General features: G+C 37.1%; 1 protein-coding gene across 12 annotated transcripts in view; it reads right to left on the reverse strand.

Moving 5' to 3' along the window:
* Positions 1–22,804, reverse strand: part of SOX6 (SRY-box transcription factor 6) — a 382,016-nt gene that overhangs the window by 353,457 nt on the left and 5,755 nt on the right. For 4 of the 12 annotated variants that reach the window (XM_068400301.1, XM_068400307.1, XM_068400300.1 and 1 more), the window contains exon 2: positions 12,901–13,036. The exons of the other annotated variants lie outside the window; for them this stretch is intronic. The gene's annotated coding sequence lies outside the window, so the exon portion shown is untranslated. The remainder of the gene's footprint in view (positions 1–12,900; positions 13,037–22,804) is intronic. 12 annotated transcript variants of the gene reach the window in all.

Genomic DNA, 22,804 nt, shown 5'->3' on the forward strand with positions numbered 1-22,804 from the left:
TTTTAATGTATATGTACTATATACCCCTTTCTAGGGAGAAAAAACAACTCCCTCCAAAAATATATGGAAACAGATGACAGATACCTGTTGCGTTCAGTCCTTTCTGCAGGATATAAGACACAGATTGAAGTGCTTCTGTATTGTTCCTATTTGTCTGTCCCACTTCACACTGAGGGCTACAGGCATGAATGGCTCGTTTCACAAATAAACATTATTTTTCACCTAACAAAAGAACTGGCAGTTTGGACTAAAATTTCAAAAAGGTCACGAAAATCTGGAAGAAAGCCAATGCATTCTGCATTCAAAAATTGCAAAGCCCATCTCACAAATGTATCCTACTCTCTCTCACTTAAGTGTTATTCTTAGATCTCAATTACATTTCTTCAATAGCAGTGAAAGTATATGCTAACACAACAACTTTGGCCGGAGGAGCCATCTATGAACAATGAGACCAAATCAGAGGTTTAGCCTTTGGATTTGACTTGTATGATTAATCTGTATTGTCTATAAACTTGACAGCATTCATATACTATTAATTAATTCCACTAATTCAGGTAGCATACCCATTGACTTGAGGAAATTTCAGACTTTGGTCAGTATGAGAAATTATATTACATCCTGTAGATGATGAAAAAAAGGAAGGAAAAACCTTTGTACCTACCGAATTGAGCTGTTGTGATCTCAAATCAGTTGTTCTGCACGTACGGATATAATGACAGGAAAAAAAGTAATTATAATTAGGTGTCTATTTTGATTTTTCTCTTCATAGTATCCGTACTGAATGTCATTTGATTTCAACAAACTATAAAGTCATTTCAGGCAGACACTCTATATCTTTGCAGCTACCGGTCTACTTGTAGTCTCTAGTTTATTTCAACAACATTTTCATATGCTAGTTAAACATTTGTAAGGCTTAAAAAGAGAACGCTTAAACAGTATGGTCATAATCCAGAAAGGCAAAACCAAAAAATCACTGATCTGAGCAATGTATTAGCAACTGTTTTTGAAGGATGAAAACAGAGAAAAATCTCTCAAGAAAAATCTCTCAAGAAAAAAAATCAGTGAGGCTCAGCTCAACTAACATCTGATTTTGTAATGGGAGCTATACCACAGGTGACAAAAGAAAGTCTTATTTGACTTTAATGGGACTCCATAATGTGTGTAAGGGCCTGTAACAGATAAGGAGGACATTCATGATGGTCGAGTCCTTCATTTTCAACAGATGTCTTTATTGAAATTAAATTTCTACTACTAAGATGCCCAGTTTGCTACTCTTACTTGCCTGGAAGTTTTCAGTAACATCAACTTCATTGGCAGCAATAAAGCTACTCTCACACTCTATCATTACCAAGAAATTGATAAATTCTTATCAGGAAATATTCATACCACGTCACTTCAGATATCTAGTGCAAATGCCTAAATTAGGAGCTAGAGCTTTCTATACAGTTACTGACGTTCCAAAATCATAAAAGCAACGCAAAGAGGAGCCCTTCTCTCTCTACTCACTGCACAAAAGACCCCAAAGTTAAATAAACTGTGCATACTACACAGAGAACATTTTCATTTGTAAGACAACTGAGCTTCTCCAGAAAAAAAAAAAAAACTTATTTCAGGTTAAATAAACCGAGTATTTCTATAAAAAGAAAATCCAGAACACATGCACAGAGTTCAGGACACGTCTAAGAATTACACTTTGAAACAAGTTAGTCTTGGAAGTTTCAGTAAGTTTTAAATTCAGATTCTCATCACAGGAAGTTCAGATTACTACTGAAGATTCACCACAGCAGAAATGTTAGGTAAAGGAAATTAATTCAATACTGATGAAACAGATTGTGATAATAAAACCATCAACCTAAGGAATGTTTTCCCAGAGATGGCAGTAAAAGTCCAAATGCTCCATGGAACATTTTAAAATATACTAAAGGTGGTAAGAAAAAGATATTTTGGAATTGCAATGATAATGAATAAAACATATATATTAATAGTCATAGAATATTTTAATAACTTCAGTTTGTTACAGTAGCACAAATGGGAAAAAAAAGTTTCTTTAACAATAGTATTACAATAGTATCCAAATAGCAACAAAGTAGTATTCCATTTTATTGGAAAATACAAACTTCTTTCAATTTCATATGCATACAAAATGCTGTCATTCGTAATCTGTACCAGGCTTTCTGCTAGCTACGTCAAGAAGTTAACCTAAAACTTTCTGAGCTAGTAGCTCCAAAGCCAGCTTCTTCAGTTGTCCAAATCACATTCAAACTTCTGTATCTCTGCATTCTTCACAAGACCACAAAACTATACCACAGTAACCTGGGTTATCTGTAACTAGTCCTTCCTGACATAGATCTGAAAATTAAAGTTGACAGCATTACCTTCATATCAAGGCCAATTGCCAATGCCACCATTTTATAAGTAGGCACTGTTCATACAAAACTGCTTCAGAAACACAGCTTTAGAAGTTGCAGAGTTTATTTAAAGAAAAAAGTTAATATGGCAAGATGTAAACTTACTTCCTATTTCCCTGCTCTGTTTGCTCAAGTTAAAGAATTTGCTTCTGTACCCTATCATCATCCATCCTTAACATACATAATGTCAGATGTTTCCTAATCCATGAGAGACTTCCAGGACAGTAATACTGTATCTTAGAGTCCTGAAGTGCATTTGTTGAAAAGAAAAAGTATTTCCAGCCTAGTTTTGCGCCCCACACCACCTTCAGTCTGATATCACCTTCATTTGTTTTTCCAGACCAAGGAAATCACTTCTTAAAGGCTATGCCTCGTTTTCTTTTACAGGCAGTTTCCAAGAGGCACTGGCATTGAATGAGCTGTGAAACTACACTGAAGACTCAGATTCAAAATCTTAGCAACTGGACGTTCACTGTCTTTTGACCTCACAGCAAGTAAGCTTCTACCTTATGTTTCCTGAATGACCAAATCTTTTCAGATTAGAAATACTGAGCAGAAAATTACAACCATCCTTTTCAGGTTTGCATCCTATAATGCTCTCTTTACCAAAGACATATTATCTGACCGATGCATTTGCTTCTCCATTTGTCTGGCCTAATTTAACAAAGAAAACAAAGCTGGCACAGTAAGTGTTTTTTCGCGCTCCCTGACCGAATGCTGCCTATCCCAGTCCAAGAGGAAAACAGTTAGACTCACCCTAACCTACTTTTCTCTACTACTTTTGCACATGGGCACCAATTAAAATATTGAATCCATGAGTTAAATAGGAGGTCTCTCATTCAATATTAATGACAACCCCCCACCACACATTGCCTAAAAGTTAAAATGCATCTGTTTAAAAAAAAAAATTAGTTTTTAGTACCAGCAAGCATGTTAATTGTAGTAAAATGAACAATACTGAAATTGTTTGAAGATAGAATTAAATTTAATGAAATTCACAAAACAAACCCCTTTTAGAAAGTAACACAGTTTTTGAACATTAAAGAGAAGCTCATTATATCAAGACACCTCCAATGTAAAAAGGCAACCCGACTTCAATTCACTGCATATCTGCATGTTAATGAACTTGCTGTGTGGCAGCAGGGACGGAACAGAGTAAGTAATGGGAAGACTGTCTTAAAGCACACAGTACACTTGAAAAAAAACCCACGCCACCTTTAATCAATGAAACACCTTTTCATTCGTACCTTAATAGCAACTGAATTATTTCAAACGTAACACAAAGGGAAGATGATACTTAGTAAAGGTTTCTTTAAGACATAACATTTCTTGCACATTCTTTCAGCATTCACATGCTGTCAGCATCACTGTGGCAAAGACTTTCAAGTTTCAGCAGACAGATACCGCCTAGTACAAAGTCTTTGTCATAATAATTTCATTGCAGCCCCCTGATCAAACATCTAGACAAATCTGAGACTGAAAAGTGAAAGCTAACCAGTGACCTTTGATTAGAACCACAAGCACCAGTTTTAATAAAATGCCTCATTCATTGCTTTCCACTGCCAACAAGGAAGGGGTGTGTTGAGCTCTGAAAAATGTACTCAATATACCATTTACACCCATATAATGATTCCTATTATTCACAGTTAGAATTTGTGACTGTAGCAAGCGAAACATAGACATCTTAAAATAGCTAAATGAAAACACACTGACAACATTCTACCTTTAAAATATATTCAGGAGCCTGCCTCTGCCTTTCTGTTGCCTGCTGCTGGCTTTCATGTCTTGTTGATCGTATTGTAATAGGGTTGGCTTTTTTCCCCCCACAAACCTTCATTTACACAATGTTTGGTTTGTTACTGTTTCTCAAAAATCTATGACTGTTGGCAAAGCCCAGTTTTAAGGGGCCTTTAAATTTGTGCTTCACTTAAGGAACAGTGCCCCATTCAAATATACATTTATAAAGCTGCCTTTTTGTATATTATACATGAATATTTATATATTAAATTTTGAAAATTCAACTCATTTCTGGAGCTGAATATCCTATCAAACTTTGAGGGAAGGTTGTAAAAAGACTTCGCAAACTTGAGGAGTTGTTCAACACACATTTCTGCCTAAAAAATATACAAGTTGCTGGTCTCTAATACAGAGGTTCAAGGAAATACAGATTAAAATCCATTTCACATATTTGTGCTTTACCACATCAGGCAAGAGGACAGAAAGGGGGTCTTATCACATTTATTTCCCACTTGAAAAGCAAAAGTCTTAAGCAGGGTAATAAATATTCAAATGACTTTGCACCACTGAGCTACCATATCAAGCTAATGATCTGTAGGCTGGAGCTCTATAAAAAAGAAAGCTTACTGCCTGCCGTCACCTAGAGGTGTTGCTGTAAACACTGTGGGGGGATATCTCCTCTCAGTGTGTGTGCGCGTAACTACACTTAATGTTGTTTTCAAGACAGAATATATTGCTGAGTCGTAAAACAGAAAGACAGGATGAAACAAATGCAGAAAAATGCAAGGACAAAATGAATTGAAAGAAAGTTTCTGGAGATTTAAGTTAACTTCCTTCTTCATTGTGCCATGAAGGAGTGAGTTTGCATTTCAGGCCTCACTTGCATAGCTGCAAATAAGAGAGATACAGATGTTCAGTCATACATATGGTGGGAGCTCATGGCTAGTTACCTAAGAGCAAGATGGGTGAACTCCACAGCCTGCCAGAGCCTCCTGTAATCTTGAATTCACTGTAACAGAACTACTGATGGCATCAAGTGGTATGGCCCACTGCATAAGAGAACAGTCCCCCTTCAGGCAGGACGAAAACAGGAATAAACGACAGATTTGTTAAGAACAGTCTGCATCCTCACTAGAGCATGGATCAAGCAGACATATGCTTTATCAAAAGACAACGGAGCAAAAGGCAGCTCCAAGTACATAAAGAACTATTTCTACTGCGTATGTAATGGTATAAAAAAGTCTTAATCTTTATTATAAAATATTGAATAAGGAAAAGAAAGAGAGATGGTCTGCAATTTAAGCATAGGCCTGGAAATGAGCCGTATCTTCCAAGTTCGAATTCTGGCTAGGACCCAAACCATCTTGAAACCTTCCTGCTTCAGTTTCCCAACTGGAAAAGTGAGAATAAATATACTTGCCTACAGTATTTCTCTCTCAAGAGCAGGGGATTAATTCAACACAGTGTACTAATATCTTGTCTATTTAGAAGCTCCAATGCCTCTTATCTCTAAACAAATGTAAAAGACGAATAGCAACCCTGCATCTTCTCTCTTACATACATTCACTTACTAACCTGCAAGAGAGTTTAGACATGGTTAGGTAGATGATTTAGAGAAAAAGACTGAAAGAAAACTGCATGGAAAAGGCACACAGAATCAAACATAAAGCTCCTCCAAGGTCCACATTTACTTTCTTCCGAGTCTTACTCTTTCTTACAAAAGCACTAATCTTCTTCTAAACCTGGAGCAACACGCCTGTCATCAGAAACCCCCAGGTACCTCTCACCAAAGCCAGCAGGGCTTTAAATAACAAGTAACCTGGAACTGGATAGCAAGGGAGGGTGAAATAATTTGTCTCTCTCCCAATACAGCAACGTAAGTCAGGCTTTTTCTGTCCCTGCTTTATGTTCTTATTAGATTGCATAGCAATCCCTGCTGGCCCAAAGATGGCTGATGGTGTCTTCTTGCCTAACATATACAGCAAACAGTGCCTTGCCAGTTCTTTGGGCTTTTAAATCAGTTGGAAGAGGCATAGTTCTGTTCAGTTATAAAAATAATATATTATCAGATATCAACTTCTGACCTATCACAACTCCATCAGGGCTGAACTACTCAAGTTTACTCAGCAGCCATTCAAATTCTTAAGACCTGAATCAGCCACAGTTTCTCCAATACCAGGATACAGTTAAAAATCCCGTTGAGCCTGAGTTCTGGAAGATGGTGCACACAGGCTTTCACAACTTCCTTCCAGGATCAGCCTCCAGTATCTCCAGTGCCTCTGGCATCTCCAAAAAACGGGAAAAACCCTTAAGTGGCCATTCTCCACTTTCATTTCTGGCAGACAGCTCTGAAACAGAACTGTCGGAAATGAAGAGAGTCCTGACTGTGAACACAAGCGAGATGTTCAATAAGAATGAGAAGCTAAGACAGCTAAGACTTCTGTAGCATCTAAATGACCATTTTAACAAGAAAATAAAAGAGGAAAAGGGAAAAAAGGACCCTTGTTATGCTTCATTTGAAGGAGAAAAATATCTCATCCATTATCATTTTAATTGTCATTTGTGAGGTTTGCTCGTCTTCCAAAGACACCTTCTGAACTGTCCAAGCACACAAGTCTAGCTCGTGCACAACATACACGCAAACACTTTGCAACTACAGAATGAGACTCACAGAATTTGATTCTGTTTACCCAAGGTCTGAATGACCCCTGAAAATATAATACAGGTTTAACATCCTGATTCATTATGTATTTACCAAATTAAAACCAAATGGCTGAGAGAAGAAACATTATCACCTTCTACTGATGCTTTCCTGATTTTATTTATACATTTTAAACATGCAAGAAGAGACAAAGACAACTTTTCAGAAGTGTTTTAAATACTGTGGAGTCTAATAAAAGCCAGGAAAATCTAGAGCTATCTATCTGAAGCTGCCAAGGGATACTGTCTATGTGTGTACATCCACACCTTTAATGACTTGGTACTTCTCATTTTCACTCTATAACAGGAAAAGCTACTGACAGACTAACCTATCAGAAGGTTAGATTTCCTAGTTTTTGTTATATGGGGTCCATACAATCACGGATTTTAAATATATTTTAGATTTAGAATATAATTAGTCTTTGTTTCCTGTAGATAATAAAAAATTGCCTAATGTACATTCATGTGCTAGACATTTTTTCAACTTTTCAGTTGCAGACAACTAAATATAGTTGCTGCTGTAATACAATATACTACTACTGTTTGTTTCTTTCCTGGAACTGCCTGGCCTTTACATGAACATTGCTACCAAAATGGAGCAAACCAGACTGTTTAGCATTAGCCCTAAGTTAAGTGGTAACATGATCTATTTAGTGGCACACTTATCGAGTCAGTTCTACTGCTGTTTATTTAAATAGAAATTGAAATATTAGCTGTTCAACAAACTCCAGGCATTCTGTGCAGGAAATTGAGAGGACTCTAGACCTTCCTATAATGAGAGAATTTTTGACAAGTCCTCCCTGAACAGTTTGCTGTTCTGAAGTACAGTAACATCTCTAATAGTCAAGAAAAAAACATAACAAAGCTGCAAGAAGAAAAACATAGCCAGGATAGACATGGTATAAATAAACTGGTAAACACCATTACTTGAATGTAACAAAGTCATTAGGCTCCGCAATTACAGGATAAATGAAAGGATACTCTGTCCAAAATGATAAAATAGTCAAATGGATTCCTGGTAGTACACGTTGTTTGCTAAAAATTTGTTTAGGAACACAGGTTTACATTATACATTTTAAATCATGGAAGAAAGGAAGAGAATTCTACCTACAACCTCACACTCTCAAGGGCATTCGACCTATTGATCAACAAATACTTTACATACAGTAGCCAACCAGATTTTGTCATGTACCTTTGTAATCATTTAAAAAATTCTCTGCAAGACACAGCTCTACCACACACATTTTTCTTTCTTTATATATACTTTAAATGTTGTGACTTGAGATTATAGAGCTAAAGGACAATTTTGTATTCCACTGTTGCAACCTGTCAGTGAGTATTTCCTAAGGGTAGTGCCACTATTCCCAGAGCTTCACACATCAGTATAAAGGGTTGAGTTTTCATTCTAAGCTAGCTGCCTCTGAATGTTCAGCCATAAAGATTCTGATTTGCTGATAGGTGTGTTGCAATGCAGGAAAACCGAAGAAGTCAAGCAATGTTATCAAAATAAGCTAAAATCATTATGCCTGATCAAAGCTACCATCCAGCTAGTTTTGGTCAATTAGCATAGCATAAATAGCATATTCTACTGCAATATAAACTTCAGAACTGACCCTGCAAGCTTTTAGTGAACAGAACAGCCCAAAAATAATCAAATGATGTGTTTACCCAAGCAAGGACCTAGAATCATACCTCTTATTCTGGCTATATTAAAAAAAAAAAAAAAATCCCACTACAAAGAAAGAGGTACATTCTTTATGTAATTTTTCTCAAGCCTGAAAGTAAGTATTAAATATATAGCACAAATTATGCTGGTGTCTTGTTTATGACTAAACAGTATTGTTCAACTTCTTAGGTGTTCGGGTTTTTTTTACTGGAAATGTGTTACTCTATTGTACACATTTTCATTTTTAATAGATGATTCACTTGCTTGATACTAAATGGAACAAATGCCTTAGTAACGTAATCAAAAATATGCAGATACGTGTTTCCAAAATTAATTTTGATATTTCCTGTCACTGAGCTTGCCTCATCAGAGCATAATAGTAATTTTGTAGTTGTAGCAATGCTGATTTCACCACATAAGAATCTACAGGAACATTCGAAGTTGCACGTGTTCAAGAATTTTTTTTGTCCTGAACAGCTACACAGACAGTTAGTTTCAAATTCCTATCATCTTCCCTTAAGTTGGACAGAAACTGGATTCAAAATTTCCAAAGAACAATAGCTGAAATTGCAATCTAGACACAGTTACAGTTTCTCTCTTACAAAAAGATGCAAGTCTCAGAAATCACTATTACGCTTTTGCTTGCCATTTAAATTGCTTTCTTACTATTTAAAATGTGTATTTTGATCCTTTTAAGTAATTAGGCAATCAGTAAAAAAAGAATTTGGGCTATTACCATTACTGTTCAAGGCTTAATTTATATATGCACTGCAGGGGCTATACTGAGCACTTATTTTATAAAAGTCCTTTTCCTCCTGTTTCACACAACATTTTTCAGAAAATAAGCAGTTGCACAAAAATGTTAACATATGGCAGTATTTTTGGAACTGCTGTAGAAATTAAAGGCAATAAAAATTGCCTTGGACAAGAAAGGACAAATAGGCCAAACCAAATAATTATTCTTGCAGCTTTCTTTAACCACTAACTCCATTTTATATGCAGTTTCCGATCTCTCATATTAAATCTGATCATATATATTTAACTCCATTCTTAAAAATTTCAGTAGACAACTTCAGTGCTAACCTACAACTGCCCTGTCAGAAAATCTTTGATGTCACAGCATAATAGCTCCTGAAAGAACAGCACTAATACTTAATGTAACATGAAACCAGGGCCCTGCAGTGGGGCTGTCTGCTGTCAGGAACAAACGGTTTCACTGCTGTTCCCCAGAAGTGACAAGATTGAGAACTAGCAGGGCAGCACCTCCTCAGTGCTACAGGAGACCTGTGCACCAGAGTCACTGGCAAATCCGATTTCATCATTTAAATATATCACCGTTACTAAAAAAAAAAAAACCTAAATAAAAATGCCCAGCATTGCAGCCATAGTTCATCTGAGATGTTCTCTTCATCTGTTGCAAACACAACTGTTCTGATGTGAAGATGAATTATTCCTATGCTGCAAATGATAAAACAGGAATCTGTGTTTATGTGGAATTGCTTTAAATTTCATGCTTGTAAATAAAGATACTTGTATTGCCCAATGCATCCTAAATTCTTTTCCAGAATTTATTATTTTGCTTGCTATGACCTTTAGACCTCTTCTGTTTTGAGTTGAAATTTTAAGATCAAAAGTATTGCTAGATGGCCTTCAGCAGAAAACATAAGATACCTTTCTCCATTGCTAACACAGGTGATTACAGGCCTGCCTGTGAACTTATTATCAGATTTTAACTAATGAAAACCATTGCATCTGACAGAAAGCATTGGAAAGATTAGATTCTAAAATCTTATGTTGCCCCTGTTCCGAATGGTACCGAATGTCACTTGCTCAGTGCCCCTTTCAATGGAACTAAAGGCTCTCACAGGAGGTATAAGATACAGAATCAGGCCCCATATGTCTCTGCTTTGCACTCCATATTTTTACCTCTTTCAAAACATTTTTAAGATTCACATGTAACATTGCTTTAGGTCAAAATATATTATTATACATGAGAGTACCAAGCTCCCATGGAAATCAGCTCCATTGCTGGATTTATTTTCTGTCTTGGAAAGCTGACTAGTCTATTTTATAAACTAGCAATAGCTGTATTTTTAAAGTTTATAAAACCTGGCCTCTGGCTAACTTGTAAACATAGGATATATTATCCTTTTGTTTGTAAAGCTTAATCCTACAACTGTCAAGCTGAATAAAGCTTTAGAATAATCGTAAAAATAGAAAAAAAACCAGTCATCATTAACAGAAAATTGAACTCAGATTAAGATAAAAATGTCAGTGGCACAATTTTTGATGTATTTGGTAGTACACATAGAACTGGGAACATTTTTATCATTCAAATTTCTCAAAAGCTTTCTTGGGCTATCTAATTTTAAACGTTATTAATTGATAAATGTTTTTTACAAGTATCTATGCTTCACCATCCTCATTCAATGAATCTCTGATAGTTGGCAAAAAATAATTCATAGTGTTTTAATCATGTAGGACTTTACTGATACTGAATTGAAACTGAGATTCTTCTTGCAGATTTGGAGCACATATCCATACAGCTGCATTAAAAACTACCTGCTTGTGTATTTGCAACTCATAGCATTTGTTCCCAGAACATACTTAAATACAATACCCATGGTACAAACACTGAGTTGGAGACATTCTTTATACCTTGTAGTCTAAGTAGATTACACAAGAGGAAAGAAGGTTACTGTGAGTAAAGTAACATGTTGTTAATCACAGTCTGTGGCAGCATCAAAACAATAGATAACGTCAAGTTCTCCTACCTCCCTGTTCAGTGCCCTAAGTACTGGTGCCCACCACTCCCTGAGCTACGTGAGAGGCATATATTGCTCCTCCTCTTACGAATATTCTTAAACAACTAGAATTGTTTAAGAAGCCACTGCTCTCCCTGTTAGAACTTACTGTCCCTCCACTTAGACATTACATGGTTTGAGCTGTGGTTTCAACTAACTCCCTTTGCCACACAATGATATTACGTTGGAAGCATTCACAGTCATTTACTGCACCTCAGCTGAGAGGCAGGAAAGAAGAGCTAAACGTATGATTTCTTCTGTCCCTCCAGCTAGACATGCAAAAACATGCCTGTCTACACTCTGATCTAATCTATATATATACTTCACCTCAGCTATTTTAAAGATGGAGCATAAAAAAAAAAAAAGAAGACAAACAGTCAAGATTTAAGCTAGCACTTAACTGTACCCCCTATTCCATCTTAGTGGGAGCAAGCAAAAACTCTTACAGAGACAAAGAAATTCTCTTTCCTCACTGGTTTGAAAAGACCAAGGTTTGTTCCTGCTGAGGAGAAACTGCATCCATTACCTTTGCCTGAGACATCTAGGATTTTCCTGAGTTTGGGTTTTTTTTTAATTCAGTTTGTTCAGTTGATCCTTTATGATGCTTGGTCATGAATTTAGAGACAATAATGGACAAATATGTAACTATTTTAAAATATACTTGGGAATAATCATACAATAACTGAAAAGGATTATCTGGCTTCTGTAATTCTAACACCATTGAGGTAGTGCTAAGATTATGCTTTGTAGCAGAACAGGTGAGAGGAGGAAGAAAACAATTAGAAGGTAATAGGTAATGGACCTTATGTGGCCAAGACATTTTGAGTGAAGACCAAATATCTGACAGAACTGTCTAAAGATCTCAGTTCAGATAAAGCCCATTGCTACTTATTGCCTGGAGAACACGCTTTCAGAATGAGAAAAAAGCTGGTAGAAAGCAAGAGAGACTTGGAAACAGAAAAAGTCATTATAACCACATATAACTTATTCTCAGAACACGATATACTAATTGTAGACCAGCATTATTAATATCTGCAGACAAACAACATAGTTCTAAACAAGGGAAGAATAAAATCTGGCTTAAAATGTTGGTTTTCTTCATCAAAAATCTAGCAATTTCATATTAAACATAAGTTGATTATAAAGAACCATATTTGTTTTAGCATCAGTAATTATGTAAAATGAACCATTCCCTCTAGAGATTATCCATAGCCTTCTAGACAAAACAAGCCCCAGAAGTTTTTAATCCTGACCATGCTGAGAGCTCACCATTAAACAAAAGGAGCAGGTCAGTGAGGAAATTCATAAGCCAAAAAAAATATATAAACCACCACTAGTGAATAAGGATTCAGTCCTCCACAGTGCTAAGCACATTGACTCCAATCCAACAAAGTACTTAACTACATGCTGAATTTTAAGCACGTACATAGTCTCATTCCCACTGAGATTATTCACAGGCTTTAAAGCTCAGCATGTGCTTATATAGTCTGTTGAACTAGGACCAGAGCACTTGGTGTCTTCCAGGACTTGAACCCTGAGTGTTATCAGCTGGACCTGAAAGAGCTCAAGCAAATTAATTTCCTACCTGGCTTAGTCAATAACTCTGAACTTCATTCTAAAGACGTGAACCATCCAGAGATTTTCAGATTACGCTTCTGCCACAACTACTAGTAGAAGAATGAGGGCTCAGCAGCCATTCCTCTGGTCCATCGAAGCATTTTCTTTTGGTTTAGTTGTCAAAAAAAAAAAAAAAAGAAAGAAAAGAAAAGATTTTCCCTTAGGCCTAGAAAAAAATGAAAGCCCATCAGCTCCTCTGGCTGAGAAAAAACATGTGCTGCTGAGTTCAATTCTAAGAATCATCATTGGCTGAACTATTGGGAATAAATGCCAACTATCCAATTCATCATTGCTATTTCTTTTAATACAAAAATTGTGATAAGAGGCAAACTGCTCTTCACACATCTGATCATATTGGTTATGGCTCCAACACCAGAGAAACAGGCAGCCTGGGCTGTCAATGACTTGCGGCAAATGAGAATTTCTTAAACAGCTTTGGAATTCACCCACGAAGAGACTGAGGCCCAAGTGTGACCTATGAAAAACTGGTGTGGCACCGAGCAATGCTTTCAGACAAGCAAAATAGCAGAAGAGCAAAATGCAAATAAATTTATTTCTCACATCAAACAAGTAATGGCTAATGTTAACAGCCTTTTATCTGTGTGCAAAAGCGGTCGTTTGTTTTATGTTCTGCCTTTTTTTTTTTTAATTTCAGGGCCTTAATAATTTAAAAAACTGATATACCAAATATTTTTAAACACAAGCAAAGGCATTTTATTAGAATCATAATTTTTGAAAAGCTTAGTAAGATACTGACACATTAATCAGGTGGGAATTTGCACAGAGAAACTTAATGGGAATAGAAAGAACCACATGCACCTTCACGTCTGAAACAAGATTCAAAACAAATTGTGACAGACTATTTTGTGTAGTGGTTTCTGTGCTTCATTTGAACAACTATATTACATTGTGGCATAGAAATGAAATAGTGAACATGCATAACCAGTAATAGAGTGACCCTAAAATTACTGGACAGTTGACTGCCACAGTCTAGCAGCTTTAACTAGACAGAACACTGCTATGGGGAACTCTAGTCTACAGCATTCACCAAGAAAAAGAGCTGACATGCACCATGCATATTTTACATGCTCAAGAACTCCAATCAAGCCACAGTAATGGATGACCCTACTAATCCTGTTAGAGAGACATTGAGGATATATGGATCCTTCTCCAGAAGTTTCAGTGGGTAAATGCTTATTATGATAAAACTTCATACTACTTGTATTTCTGGACTGGCTCCCTATTTGTTACCTCTACAACACAACTAGCAGGCCAGCCTGCATCTCAGTTATTTAAACATGGTGCAGTGGGCCCAGCCCAGCCTAACATGCACAACTGGAAGACTGCAGGCCACGGTCTAGTTCTTCTAAGAGGACTGTCTATCACAGGAAGTCCAAAGAACCTCTCACTAAAAATAACAAGAACCATGCAACTTTCCAGAAAGCTGAGAACGTAGGAAAACTATTTTTCCCTTTTACGCAATACATTGTTCCCAGTTCTGGAGGTTATACATCCCAGTTATCAACAGCTGTTCAGTCATTACTCCCACTCTAAGCTTAACTAATATCCCATTTGATTGTGAGTAACAGAAATGCTGATTTTGATATCTCATCCTCTGTTTCTTGGAAAGTGGAAGAGTATAGGTAAGGAAGGAGAATAAAGTCATTAAGTATGCCTTGAAAGTCTGCATCCACTAATGCTGATCTGGCCCTACACATCTAGGATTTTTCTGTCTCTTTGCTTCTCACCCTATCCCCTTTCTTCCTTCTTCCCCTCTCATTTCCTCTCATTCAAGTATTCTCCCTCACTTCCCATCCACAGAAAACTGACTGCTTCAGGTTCTAAAGCACCTATTTCATTCCTGCTTTGCTTTTAACTAGTCTCAAACGTTCATCACTAAACAAGATCAAAAAGCTACCAGCTCTTCCACGCACAACTATTTTAAAAGACATAAATACAATTTCATTTTACATTCAACTTTCAGATCACAAATTGGTGTGCAAGTGTATTGGGATTACTAATTTTTATACTGATAATGCAGAATCTGTAAATTTGCTATCAATCAGTTGTTAGAAGGATCAGTAAAGCACAAAAAATGTTTAAGATTCATGCTAAGTATTCATGGGCTGTTCATATAAATAATATTTATGTACACATACAAGACTTGCTAAAAAATACAAAAATGACCAAACTGATCCACTCAAACCTTCCCCAGAAGCCTACATTTTCTCAGACAGCAAGGACAGATAACTTGTGTCCCGAAGTATTTGTTGTGAACAATTTGATGAGCAACAGAAAAGGAATATGGAGTTCTTCAGTAAGCACTAAAGGGGACTTTTTTGACCACTGTATGTTATTCTCTTAAAAAGACAGCATTATACCATCTATATAGAGAAGTTTTAATAATTTAAACGTATCGAGCTATTACCAAATACTGTCTGACTACAGATAGTCTCTATGCATGTTCAACAGCAATAAGAATATTACAGTTACTATTCAGTTCAACACATTCACTCTTCCCTCCCATCTTTGTCCTTTCATATCCCTTCCCGTCCTCTTCCTCTCCCTTTGTTTTTTCATCCCTTCTTTTCTACCACACACTTTCAAGAAGGCCAAATTCAGCACAGTGTGGCATCAGTAGAGACCAGCAACAGCTGCTGTTCCAGCTACAACAGTGAGTGGATTTAAAAAAATCAAGGAACAGCTTTAAAGTTTGGGAGAGCTGTTTAAGTTGAATATGTAATAACCCTACTGAGGATTTGGACTTTAGCTACACTCAATAGGGGTGCTTCATTACCTACTTGTTGGAATGCCACTTGTCTGTGATGAGGTCACAGCCTCCTGGTGATAAATTCCATATCTGCTGTCTAGCCCGGTCAGCTGAAAACAAACTAGCAGATGCCATGCTGATTTGCATGTAGTTGCTATCAATACTAAAGAGACAGTATGCGAAAGACAGGAAGTATCATGTGGGAGCCACACTCAGTGTGAGGGGAAATGAGCGTTCACCTTCTTTATCTAATCATCCCATGCTGAATTACTGAAATAGAAAGTCTTCCACAAGAGTAAACGCAGTAATCAAAAAACAATTTGGGGCTGGATTTGCCTCTTACTGGTTTATTTGTTATCCTAGGCATTTCTGTGCCACTTTGACTGGAGGGGGCTGGAATCCATCAGAAGTCGAATCAGCAACAGCTTTATGCCTTGAAGTTTGCGCTTCTATACGAAATCACCCTTACATACAATTCAGCAAAACAATTTCCTCCTGTTCCTTTTGGTCATGTTATACAATATACTCACATAATGAAAAGTTGAATTCAACCTGTCCGAGGGAGGACTTCCTAAATTAGAAACTCCAGCTAATCCTCAGTAATTACTCTTTAGGTCCCTCAACCACCTTCTCTCTCCTATCCACATTTTCTCTTTCCCTGAAAAGACTATATATAACACTCACTGCATTCAAAGCCTTTCACTTTTACACCATCATCTTGACTTTGGGTCTGTAATTTGATCCTATTCCATCACAGAGTGTTGTGCAACGGTGTTTTCAAATCAACTCTTAGTGGACACACCCATTCACCCCATAAAATGCACTGCAGTGAACCCTGCACTAAAATACACACCGGTGTATCTCGACTACCATCGGTAATTAGAGTTTTTGTTACATTCTTAAAATAAACATTACAGATTGAATCATTATTGTTTAGAGGCAATGGTGAAGATTAAAACAATAAGCAGAGTTTTCACTGAGGGAAAAAAAGGAATCACAAGGAAAGGCTGCATACACAAGCAAGGAAATAAAACTTCTTTGGCTTTCACCACAGTCTGAGGGAAGACCTACGAAGCACAGAACAAAGGCCCGCTTAACTGCTTGAATACTCAGTAGACTTGGTCCCTGAAGTCCAGTTTGAGTATTGTGGGTGAGCATAGAGACATACTGAACTGACTCCACCATGTCTATGTGAGTTCATATACAGAGGCAGCAAGGGGTGAAAAGTTAGAGGGATTGTTGTGCCTTGTGGGGGTACCTGAAACTTGCCATCCCTCAGGAGCATCATGCATATGGTGCAGAAGCCTGAAGGGCATGATAACGCATAAGCTAACATATCCCCAACCTGTGTAAGTCATTCTTGAAGAATAAAAGGAGCCTGTGATTTATGTACCTGCAGCAACAACATCGCTTTGAAGTAGAAAGGTTAATAGCATCTGCTCTCCAAGTCTAAAGTAGACAGATGCCAGAATGGCCAATATTAGCACATTCTTCCACCTTGAGGCAGCAAAGTGACTGTCCACTCAGTACTTTAAATCTAGACAGATCTTCCAGCATAGGAACATTCCTTTTTTCTCTGGCTGGTATTCTGACATATTTGTAACGTGGGGTATTCTAAGAGTAATCAAAATACATAAATAACACCACTAAGAAGAGTACAAAAGATCTGTTGTACTACTGTTCAGCAGAAATGAGAATATGTTTTATCTCACTCCTTTTTCTAGAACATTAGGTGGCAATACCTTTCTTTCTCGATCTCTTCTGTTTCACGTTTTTCCATCTCACTACACTTCTGTAAACCAACTCCTCACAGCCTTTGTAGCCATCATCCCATCCCAACACCAGTTAACTACCTTCTAGCTCATGAAATCAGAAGAAAAGCTGGTCCATATCTAACTTGTTTTGAAAATAAATTAAAAGATTCCTTTGTTACTATTCAAAGAGAAATACCACAGGCACCGTAATTCCTATGTGGAAAGAACAGGCAGTATAATGGGAACTAGAGCCTATAGAAGGCAACCAGAAAGCATGAAAGGGTTTTCCTAGTGTACTGGTTTTGGCTGGGATAAAGTTAATTTTCTTCATAGTAGCTGGTATGGGGCTGTGATTTGGATTTGTGCTGAAAACAGTGTTAATAATGCAGAGAAGTTTTCATTAATGCTGAGCAGTGCTTACACAGAGCCAAGGTCTTTTCTGCTTCTCACACCACCCCACCAGTGAGTAGGCTGGGGATGCACAAGAAGTTGGGAGGGGACACAGCCGGGACAGCTGACCCCAACTGACCAAAGGGATATCTCATACCATACGATGTCATGCTCAGCATATAAAGCTGGGGAAGAAGAAGGAAGGGGGGAATGTTCAGAGTGATGGTGTTTGTCTTCCCAAGTAACTGTTACGCCTGATGGAGCCCTGCTTTCATGGAGATGGCTGCACACCTGCCTGACAATGGGAAGCAGTGAATGAATCCCTTGTTTTGCTTTGCTTGCGCGTGTGGCTTTTGCTTTACCTATTAAACTGTCTTTATCTCAACCCATGAGTTTTCTCATTTTCACTCTTCTGATTCTCTCCACCATCCCACCAGGAGGGGCAGTGATCAAACAGCTGTGTGGTGCTTAGTTGCTGGCTGGGGTTAAACCATGACACCTAGAATTCATCTTTGACCTTTTGGGCAAGCAATGAGAATAGATATAGATCACAGAATGTAAGGACGTATGCATGTAAACCAGAGGTGAATACAAAATCTCAATCGTAGGCACTACCATAACAAAAATACTACTAAAAATATATTGAAATATGTCTACTTATGTACCTAAAAAATTTCATGTGCAAAGTACATTCTTACTGTAACGGCCTACATGAATCCCTCAGCAGAAGAAAAATGTGAAAGCATCTGCAGGAAGATAACCTGCCCTCAGCAGATCAGGTGTGACTGAAAGAAAAGAAAGAAAATGCACAGACACATCCTCCACCATTACAGGAATTCAGCAGTCAGAATCCCTACACACTACATATACTATACCAGATGACCCACTGAAAGATTAGATATGGAGAGACAGTTGATCTAAGAAGTAGTTTACATGAGATGAATTCCTGTTAATGTCATCCTAAAGCCACAAGCAACATCATGTAGATGAACCAGGGGAGGTTCAGATTAGACATTAGGAAGCATTTCTTCTCAGAAAGGGTCACTAGACATTGGAACGGGCTGCCCAGGGAGGTGGTGGAGTCACCATCTCTGGATGTGTTTAAGAAAAGATTGGACATGGCACTTAGTGCCATGGTCTAGTTGACATGATGGTGTCAGGGCAATGGTTGGACTCAATGATCCCAGAGGTCTCTTCCAAACTGATGGATTCTGTGATTCTGTGAACCTGATTCCACCCTAACTGAAACCAAGTTATTTTCTACAGTGAATCCAACGCAAACAGGGCCTTCACATACAATCCCCCTCCCAGCACAGTCACAGAAAGGTCTTTCCATTGAATACAGAAGGACCCGCATCACGTCCTAAGGAATGCACTTGTGGCTGGAGTAAAATGGTACCCTTACACTTAAGTAAACGGAGTTTCACTAGCTTATGCCAGCTGAGAATCTGTCAAATATCAAATTCTATCAAAATACTCGTCTGAAATAGCTCAACGATCAAATACCATATATATTAAATCTTCCAAAATGTTCATTCTAATACTAATAAGCCAGTCAGGCATATGGCACCCCTCTTATCCAGAAAGCTCCCAAAATGTGATTCATTATCTAGTTCCATCTATTACTTCAATAGTTGGATTAGGTACTTCTGAGGTAAAATGCTGCAAGTATCCTTAGCACACTACTCTGCCACATTTAGGAAAGGAAGTGAGGATTAACTGAGTCAGTTAAAACTATAAGAATGTAGATGGGCAAATACATCCTATCTTAGCTGGAATTAGGCCATGACATTGAGGTTAACCCCCCTACTTGTGCAAAAATACCACGAGTTTTTACTAACCACAAATGGTCAGGAACTCAGTTTAACAAGCCCATCCACAACAACAATACAGATGTAAAAAGCAGGCAGAACAACCTCTGAAAGTGTGATATTCTAGCTCAAAGTACTCATGTATTCATACACCAATTGTAACCTAAAACAAGACAAAATGAACCGAGATTGCAAGATTGCCGTAATACAATACTTTCACAATACAAGCATCTGTTCAACTATGAAGACTTCCTAAAGGCTTCATCTCAATAGTTTTGGAGCGTTAATGGATAGAGCCTCTGTAGAACAAGTATCTGTGAGTAATGAGGAAATTTGCAGCACTCGCTGCCTCCTCCGCACTGGGACACTGACCAATGCAGTTTGTGAAGTAAACAATTCAACAGCAGCCCTTCAGGAACATCTCCTCACCAGGGCGATCTACTCAGGAATTAAAGTCACATTTATTCCAGAAAAGAGTATCCAGATAGGGAGTGCCCTGCAGCATTTTCTGTCAATTTTCCCACATCAGCAGGTCCTTAGAGTAATGTATTAATTCTCCTTGTGTTGTGTAACAGTTAGTTGGAATTAGTAAATACATATTGTTTCATTAAAAATATTATGTTCCAGCACATGCATTTAATTTGCCACAAAGTCCAGTATCACACCATCTTCAATAAATCGAAAAAGATATTAGCATTTTTGTTTCTAATACAAGATATTTCAAACAGGCAGTAAAATTTCAGTGGTATATGGAAGGGGTCTTAGAGAAACACACGAAAAAATACGACTATAAACAAGCCATCATTCTGGTAAGAGGAAATACAAACAACCAGAATAAAAATAGTTGATGCACAAAAGCCATAATGAGGGGGTTGCTCAAAAAATAACTTCTACTTTGAATGGTTTGGATGAAATACAAATTATCCACAGAAAAGTGTGGACTGGCATAAATGTTTGTACAAAATTATAAGTATATTTCTAGAAGTATGCAAGAGACAACCGCCTGCATGCTGCACAAGGTCCTAACAACGCTCTGCGTAAGTGCTAGTGCACAGAGTCCAAACCACTGCATTTTAATTACTATGCAGCCTCAGATATATTGCCTTTGATATGGAAATGTTCTTGTTCTCTCATCTTCACATACGGTCTCATGCACAGAAATCTTTATCTGATTCATAAAAAATAAACTAGAATCCAATCTCAACACCTGACCTCAGTGCTTAGAAGTTTTTTACTAAGCATGGTGTCACTATAAAAAGAATGGGTAATACTGGTGCAAAGTTAGATATTTGGAGCAATGATATGAAGGATTTGCAGTTAGGAATCAAATCAATACGGCACCTCTGAGGTTTTAGAGTTTCCTGTTGCCTTATGTCAGTCTACCAGCAACTGGAGAAACAAATGACTGTACACCTTTCTGTCCAGCTCAAGAACGATGAAAATATATTTAAATGACATCCTATCTTACCACCGATAGAAAAGATGCAACTTAGGCACTTGCTGTATGAAGCAGGTTCTGAAATCTAATAAATCACTAACATCAAACTTTCCAGCTTTTTTTTTTTTTAAATATGCACAAAAATGTTACGTACAAATTAAAGGTATGCACTACAAAGTTCACTCGGGAAGAAGCAAAATGTTTCCCAAGCTTTACTTTATCAAAGAGGTAAAATAAACATAAAGAATACTTAAAATACAAATCCAGTACTTTTCTGTATCTTACATTAATGTGCTGCCTGTAAGAAGGCTAAAAAATTTTGCTTTGACAAATTCTACCAGTTACTCAGAAAAAACATTAAATATTCAGACCTATTGAGATAATTGTCCTAGCTCTATAGAATTACATTCTCCTTTTATAAAGAATATGATCAGTGTGACCTCTCTATAGAAGATAATGACCCATCTGTAAATCATTTTGTTGCAAGTTATCTGTTTTTTATCACTTCTAGTACCTGTCTGTGCCTGATATGATACCCTTAAACACATTAACTTGATGGAATGTTTTGCCTGACTTCAAAAAAACATCAATTGATAGATATTTATTCTCCACTATAAATGAATGACTCTGATTAACCTGGTTTACCAATATATCTAATTTTATATTACTCTTTCCAATTCACAAGGCTCAAGAAATATTTGATTAAACTCATTTCCAAGCAATGATTTTCAAACTTGGGATACTGTTTTCTTTCTTCCTAATTTAAGGAGACAAAACAGTAAACATAGAACTGATATGAGTATTTTAAAACATACAAGACGAGGAAAGAAATGTCTATGTACGGATTCTTGTTTCTTTAAGAGAAAATCCATTTTTCAGGTTCCTGTTGTACTAATTGAAAGAGAATTATTTAAAACTTCACTGAATACTTGAATATACGATGGGTATGTGTAGCAGTTTCACCAGTGCCAAAGAACTCTAGACTTTCAGAAAGACAGTAAACTAAAAATTGGCAGGAAATCTCTTACAATGATGTCACAAATATTTGTTGTTGCCACAGAATAATATTTTAAAAGACACCTACTTCTGTGCTGAAAAGGCTTTGGGAACATGTAATTATCCAGTTTATCACTGTAGAAATCGGCTGCTTTCCAGCAAATACATCTATCAGATCTCTTCCTTCTGCGCAGAACTACCTCTAAATAAATATACACATATTTCATATAGACACCACACTGGCTCAGTACACAGCCTTACTAATGATAGAATTTTACCATATTATGTTGTTTTCACAATATGATGTCATGGCCTATAATGATACATCAATAAATAACTGCGGGAGAATCGTGTGTCTAAAAAATTCTGAATAGCTCATATAAAAAATAAGGAAATTCAGTTTCTGTGTATTGGTAACAAGTCCCCTAAAGTTCCCATTCTTGCTGTTCTACCTAAGGAAAAAATAGAAAATGGTGTAAATAAAAATTACACAAAAAGACACTGAGAAAGACAACTCAAAATCGGTTTACTAAAGCACAAACTTGAAACACGCACCTTTGTGTTTTGGTGCTACTTGACGAATAAGCTATATGTGAACTATCGAATACATCATAAAGCCGTACTTCTCTCGCAGGTTCTGAGATCATGCAGAAATGTTTCAAAGCTCTGTCTCTGTGATTTACTATATTAACTCAAATGTTTTAAAAATATGT

This window comes from Nyctibius grandis, chromosome 4 (genome assembly GCF_013368605.1).
Source record: "Nyctibius grandis isolate bNycGra1 chromosome 4, bNycGra1.pri, whole genome shotgun sequence".
Classification (NCBI taxonomy): Eukaryota; Metazoa; Chordata; class Aves; order Nyctibiiformes; family Nyctibiidae; genus Nyctibius; species Nyctibius grandis.